Source organism: Triturus cristatus, chromosome 4_1 (assembly GCF_964204655.1).
Source record: "Triturus cristatus chromosome 4_1, aTriCri1.1, whole genome shotgun sequence".
Lineage (NCBI taxonomy): Eukaryota > Metazoa > Chordata > Amphibia > Caudata > Salamandridae > Triturus > Triturus cristatus.
The window spans coordinates 111753905-111761326 of record NC_140585.1 but is presented as its reverse complement, the minus strand read 5'-3'; the positions used below and the strand labels follow the sequence as shown (position 1 = coordinate 111761326).

Below are 7422 nucleotides of genomic sequence, written 5' to 3'. Positions count from 1 at the left end.
GGGGCTTCCACCACCCCTCAACCAACAACTCAATTTCTTTTAGGTAGCACTCTATGGAGCGGTGAGGAGGATGCATCTACTAGCAGCCCAGCAGGACAAAAGGAGAAGAGTGGGGATATTTAGGCAAAGGACAGCACTGTTCGCCTCAACCAGTAAGAAACTATGCTAAGTATAGGTGATGTAGTCAGGATTAATTCAACTTATAAATGACTAGGAGCCCATATTATGGAAAGGCACCCACTGCAGCGATGCATCCAAGCCATGTCTGCACATATTCAAGTTTTGCTTGGCCTTCACTTAGTTGCATCTTTAAGCTACCGATGGATTGTGGATGTTGTAAGGTCAATTTCTCAAAGTGCCTTGTCAAGCGTTTCACAAAAGTCCTGTATACAATGTTGTCACAAATAAATACTAGAATCAGTTTCCCAAGTACACCCAGTGAAACTCAGAATACAAAAGTCGAATTAAATGCCATAGCAAATTTTCCAATTGTAATTGGATTTGTTGTTGCCATCCGCATCCATGTAGTCCTCTCTAGGAGTAAATTGTTATACAGAAACAGGACAAATCAGCATTGAATAAACATAAAGGTGGTGTGCAATATGAACTGAATATTACAGGTCTATTACGCAGGAAGCAGACATGGTTCCTATATTTTCTGTCACGGGTAAACTGTATCACCTACTAGCAAGAGCAGATCTGGAGAGTAATTCTTATATCCATTTTAGCAGACAGTGCATAGGGTTTCTGGCCATGGATCCTGGCATCAAAGCTGTTTACATAAACACCAAGGCAATGAAAGTATAAGGCTACACACAAGCAGACCAGGAATACTGTTGAAAAAACATTTTGATAACTGAACGGAAGAATTTGTTGTTTGTACAAATGTGAGGATGCACTGAGAACATGATCTAAAGATCTGTTGTTAAATTATAGCCACATGAGCCATCGTGCACAACATAGCAATGCATGGAGGACTGCTCAATGAGACTTGGGGATTTAATGATGATGACATTGAATATCGACAACATCAAAATTAAGGGCAGGATGTAGAGAGCATAAAAGAGACATAAGCATGAATGTAAACAGATTTGTTTCCGGTATTTTACCCATACACCCAAACTTAATTTAATTTGTAAGTTTTAATACTGTACATAAATGAAGGTACAATTTGGAGCCAACCAGCTCTTTATATAATAAACATCAAAAGAAACAATGTATGTATTTAAGCATGAACATGAAAAAATCATTCTTGAGCATAGTTCTGATTTTATTCAGTGTTATACCCTACTAAGAGTTGTACTCTCTATTGTGCACTGAGTTCCACTGCCCTGTCACTCTTCACTGTGGCTTCCTCTAGTTCCTGTTTCAGCTGTCATAGAAATCATCCTAACACTCGAGGGCTTTTCACTTCCCACTGGTGCTGGGGTGGACCTGTTGGCAGCATTAGCAACCTCATTTCCCCAAGAGTATTCGTCAGCTGTGCAAGACTTCTGTCTACATTACCATTGTGACGAATCATTTCAGTTTCTTTATTTGCTGTTTGTCTTCACATGGTAGTCATTCTTGAAGCCAGTGTTGAAGGCTAACTCCATTTACACAATTCCTTCCAGAGGGGATAGGTCTTTCTAGAAGAGTGAGCGGTGAAAGGAAACAAATGACTGGTTATCATCATATTACACTGCAACCAATGTGCAGGGCTGTAGATACGGGGGCCCAGCAGTGCCTGCCACCCCCATCTTGATGCTTGCCCCCCAAATGTTCTTGGCAGTGGGCAGATGACAAGGATATTTTTAAAGAGATGCTCAGTACCATGCAGGCATTTATTGCCTCAAGATAAACACAGAATGTAAGTTAAAGTGTGCTCCAGTTAAGAATAAGCATTTCTTAGTAAAAAAGCTTTGCATTCTTTTTATGATGGTGAACGAATCAGTTTTCCTCTTCCATTTAAACACTCTGATTTCAGAGCATGATGATTTGTGTTCCAATAAATGGCAGGTAACTGAACAATTCACAAGTATAATACATGCAATCTGGACTAGAGGAAGAGTAAGAAGTTCATACTGGTACTGTAACTAAAAATGAAAATCAGGTATGCTTGGGAAATACTTTCAGGAATGCATGAATTACAGATTAGAATTAAAAACGCAATGCAGGGCTACATTAAATACAAATGGACCTAGAAACAAGATACATGAAAGCATAAAAACAATCAGGCTTTGGGACACAACGTTAGAATTTATAAAATGTACTTTAGACTTTGGAAAACAATTGTATTGAAATGCATTCTTTTTTTACGTAGCCGGAAGCCTGTCCCTTGCAAGGCTTAAGTCAAATCATGTTTCCGATTGGTCAGCTTTCAATATTTATAAATAATTTCATACCAGGGACAAGGATATTGAAGCACACAATTTGTATCAACTGCTTGGTGCATGATTGAAAGGATGGTTGTGTGGTTTCACCTTTATTGGGCATGTTAGGTGAAGGAAATGTGGTATGATAGGAGAGTATGTTCTGCCGACGCAAGTCTTGGCATCGGCTCAGCATCTTCTGACTCCGGGTAAATCACTTAATCTCTCTGTGCCTGAAATAAATAAATGTGACAGTGTTCAATGCAAATGATGCTCATGTAAAGCACTCCAATACCTTCGGGTTGACTTTACAAGACATAAAACTGCAAAAATTAAAGAATATAAAAAATGAATTAATATATGATGACATAGAGGGCACATGTCATATGGCGTGTAGCTGCACATGTGTTGCAGAGGGTGTGAGAGAGACTCAGCCGCACCTGCATGCACTATAGATGGAATTCACTGCTGATGTGCATCAGCATGGTCCATTATGGTATAGAGCACTCACCAACTACCAATCGAACACCATACGTATTTGGAGGAATTGTTAAATCACCAAGTAGTATTATAAATGGGATAAACTTCCCCCTGCTGTACATTAAAATGATATTGCTAATCACCAAGGAGATCCCAGACCCTATTGAGGAGCAAAGTCGAAGGACAAGTATAACATCCCCTTCTGGCAAACACCTTAAAACCTTTGGCCCAGGCAATCAAAAATGTTACAAAATGCAGCACAGCAACCAAAGTTGCTGCGCTGTGTCACGTGACAAGGAGAGAGGAGAAAGTGCCATCTCTACAGAGATATGGGACTCTCTTCCTCTATCCCTAGTGCCAACGCACAGTCAGGGTGCTGAGTGCCATGCACACACATTTGCACCATTGTGTCTGCATGAGTCTTGCATATGTTTTGTGTTGGAAGGGCACCTTTCCAGCACAAAATACTGTGCTTAGACTAACTTTAAAACTTTTCCCACTTCAGATGTGTGCTGTGCAGCGCAGTACACATGCAACGTGGGAAACGTTAGGTGGAATAAAACCACTGCTCCTTTTTAGTGCCTGTAACAAAGTGGCATTATTTCTTGTCACAAACTCTGCCTACTATTGTCAGTAGATAGGGCTTTACATCACAAAACATGGGTGGTTGCATTAGAACGCACATACACAACCAGTGCAATGCCCCCTTTGCAGTGCAGCACACATGCGAAGAGAGAACAATTCGAAGAAATAAAAGTATTTCTCCTTTTTAATGCCTGAAACCCATTCAACATCCTCCCCTGCAGAGTAATGGGAAAGTTAAGGGCTTCTTTGCGTTTCTGTGAGAGAACTCAAGTTGTGCACTGGAAGGTATATTAAAAAAGTGCACAAGTTTAAATGTTTGCGTCACTTTTGTGGCTCATAAGCAGCAGAAAATGATTGGTTATCTGGGCCTTGGTGTCTTGCTCTTTCATGTTCATTACAGATAAGAAGTATAAAGGCAGAATCTGTAGGTCGAGATTAAGCACACCAAATGCACATACTAGTTTTTTCAAAAATAGAATAGAATCAGTTTAAAGCAAGTCGGGTTAAAAAGGCTGTAGATCAGATTGTGTAGAAACTTGTAGAGATTCTAAATTTCTTCCAATGACCTACAGTGTGGAAAAAAAGAAAAACCTTGGCATGAATATCTCATAATGGCTGTTCAACTTTTCTTTTTATAAAAATATATCAAAAGGAATAGCCAGCTCCCATTTTCATTAGTTAAACGGCCTTTCATCCTGGCTGCTGGCAGCAGGCATTCTGATGTCTCAACTCAAATGTAGTAACTTATAATAAGTGAACAGCTATGTTGTTTCTTTATAATAGATGACTAGATGCAGCCCAACTCAGCAATTTTAAAGAAATTAGACATGGCCCTTTACACAGAGATTGGAGGTTTCAATGTATTATGTGAAGTCTGTCTGGAAGCATCAGCGAGAAACAGAAGAGCAACTAATTGGAGGAGCTGATGAAACAACAAAAGAGTGATGTATAATTTTCATGCTGGAGTAACAAAGGAGTAATCCATTGGAGAGATTGTTAAATTACAAAGGAGTCTATCCATGTGTGACAAAGAATTAAGCACCAAAACAGTAGTTTATGAAGTTCACCCTGGGTGGATTGGGTAGAGGCTCGAAGAATAAGAAAAAAGAGATGGAAGTGAACCAAACTCTGGCTCATGCCCTTGTGTCTATCAGGCAAAACCAGGGAGCACACCACAGACGGACACTTTTATCCTCCTTGCTTTTAGTTGGATGCCTGAGATGGACACGTTGATGGTGAGAGATAAGATAAGTGAGCTTAGCAACATTCATCATGGAGAAGGAAGGAGGGGCTGGTGTGCAGCAGGCTCAACTACTGCACCTGCAGGTCAATAAAGACATTAAGAGACCAGCCCTTGAGGTGGTAGTAGTCATCCTAAAGCAGGGAGGCAGCAAGGGGCTGTAGGGTATGAACGTAAGCCAATATTGTGTGAGCACAATGCTAGACACATGGGAGGAAAAACAACACAAAGCAGAAGAGGAAACATTTTTTTAAACATAAAGTACTGTAGATGCACAATAACAGCAAATGGATGCCTTTACACTTTCTGACTTTCTCGTACATAGGTGGGGTACCTAAGACCACTCACACATAAAACCAAGAGTGCACAAGTCACATGTAAAAACCGAGGCCCCTATGAGATTAGTTCATCACATGGATAGATATTGTCTAATTGAAATAAGATAGTCTATATATTTTACACTTTCTCACAAATACCTGTCATCTTTCACCGTTGACATCTTTAGCCACACCGCCTTATAGACAACAACAATTTTCAATATGCAAGTCATACATTATTTGGAAAAACGAGTCTGCAAATCCCAGAATGACAAAAAGGTGTTCTCTAAAAAGACACAAATGAATGAAGTCAACTCCACATTGTGGAGCCATTGGCAGTCCTGGCCATCTCCTCACTGAGCTGCAGACATTAGGCCATTGCAGTAGCCTGTTTGTTTTCTGCTGCTGGAAATATGCTAATTTTATCCCCAAGAAGAGAGACCCGCCCAAGGAACAACAGTGAGCATTGTAAAATACCCTGCCCATGTTCTTTCTTATGTTGCGTTAAGATCTAAGGGGTGAAGGAACAGTTTCCTCTCTCTTTGAACAAAAAACAAAAAAAAGAGTGAAAATAATAGAAATCTGTTATTTGTATAACCCTCTGCAAAGGAAATTTACTATGCAATTATTATTAGCAAGTCATAACAGAATCTTATGACCAGATGTACATAATTTGCAACATATACTTTTGTGACAGCTAAATTATTTGGTTAAACAACCTATGTATGAATAGGTTGGTTAGCACAATAAGGATTTGGAGTGAGGCACATTCCAACTTACCCTATCACTGTTCTTGAATTAGGTAGCAAATTGTGACCTACTCCAATGGATGGTCAGTAGAGGAATGGTGGTCTGTTGTCAGCAGATCACCATATCTGTTTTCAATATGTTGTTGTTTTCAATGCAACCATTTTGTCTTGAAAGAAACAGTGCTGCATTTAAAAAAAAGGGTTCCTCTGGACCACTTCCCTCTACAAACTTTTGTCATACATTCACAGAAGGGAAATTGTCTTAACATGGCCTCCTCGCCTTTGTGAATGGGTTACAACCATCTTTGAGGAATTGGTAACCGAAGAATGGTTGAGCCCCAAATTATGGATGCAGGCAATTGGCACATAGAATTTTAAAATGCATCTTATTTGAGATGCTGTACCCACCCCTTCAAAATTTCGCTTTGGTATACATTTCTAAACCCATTGTATGATTTGGTAAGGGAGTGCTTAGCAATCTATTGTATCTGTGGTGGTTAACAAAGATAAGGTCTGAGTGTACACTCACCAACCCAAAAACATTATGTGAGTCCTTCCCACACTATCCTGAAATGTATACACCTACTTTAACTGCATGTCCTGCTTCCAGCAGTCTTTACAATCTAGTCATAATTTAGCCATTTTTTTTAAACAATTCAACAAGAAAGCTTATTTTCCTGTCCACTGAACCATTCTTATGTTGCTTTCATTGCTCGGGGCAATGCCTCCCCAAACAAATATTCCTGGCTACGGGCCTTCCAATGTGGCTACACATTAATTCACACAACTCTTGATCTGAGTTAAGTAGGAATAGTAATAAGTTCAGAAACAAATCAATATATATCATTCTCAGCAAAATCATATCATAGCACAGAAAAATCAGAGTAAATCTAAATCTCCTTAAGAGATATACCCTATATAGTAAAAAGTAGATAACTAACTCTAAGATAATGACCCCAGCAATCAGTAAAAATAAATGATGTTAAATTGCACCGGATGATTCTCTTTAACAAACATGAGTAATCTGTCTTTCCCTATACTACCTAGATAAGGGCAACCCTAAACTGATTGCATCTGAGTAAAGACACAATCAAAGAAGAAAAGAACAAAGGTACTCACCAGAGACTTCAATAAAAACACTCCGATGATGGGTCAAGTCGCCAAAAGCCACGCAAGCAGAAGCATAGGTCTGCTCTCTAAGAAACCCCAAGATGGACTCTCTCCCTAACTGAACACAGCACATAACATCATCTAACATTAATGTGACACTCTCATGTGGGTTCACCTTAGGGAAATTTCCATAGCTCTGGCACAACTGGATATTTTCAGCTCCTTTCCAGACAGACAGCATATTATATCCTTTCGTCCTTGGACATTCCTCTCCCATGAGAACTCCTCTCCTCGCTCGTTACCGTTATTCCTCGGCCGACTCCTCCTTCTCATGCTTTAATATCTACTAAGACAAAAGTCCTTTACTCTAAATAATGAGGTGTATCAATACCTGCAATAGAAGGACTCTCAGCAGCATACATTCCATAATGAAGGTTAAGCGTGAATTGTATTATGAGTCCTAATATGAACTGCAATCGATGAATCGGTATGTAAATTTCACCCTTCTAATACATATATCCCTCCACCTTGTTTATATTTCAGATTCTGTACAACCGTGTGTTTTTCTTCTTCATACTTAGCTGGACTCA

General features: G+C 39.5%; 1 long non-coding RNA gene across 4 annotated transcripts in view; it reads right to left on the bottom strand.

Annotated features, from left to right (window-relative positions):
• Positions 1–572: 572 nt before the first annotated feature.
• LOC146844058 (uncharacterized) overlaps positions 573–7422 on the bottom strand; it is a 30136-nt gene continuing 23286 nt past the window's right edge. The window contains exons 4-5 of one of the 4 annotated variants that reach the window (XR_014980708.1): positions 7008–7178; positions 573–2584 (exon numbers count right to left, since the gene is read on the bottom strand). This is a non-coding gene — a long non-coding RNA (uncharacterized LOC146844058). The remainder of the gene's footprint in view (positions 2585–7007; positions 7179–7422) is intronic. The other 3 variants (XR_014980707.1, XR_014980706.1, XR_014980705.1) reach the window with 3 other exon arrangements.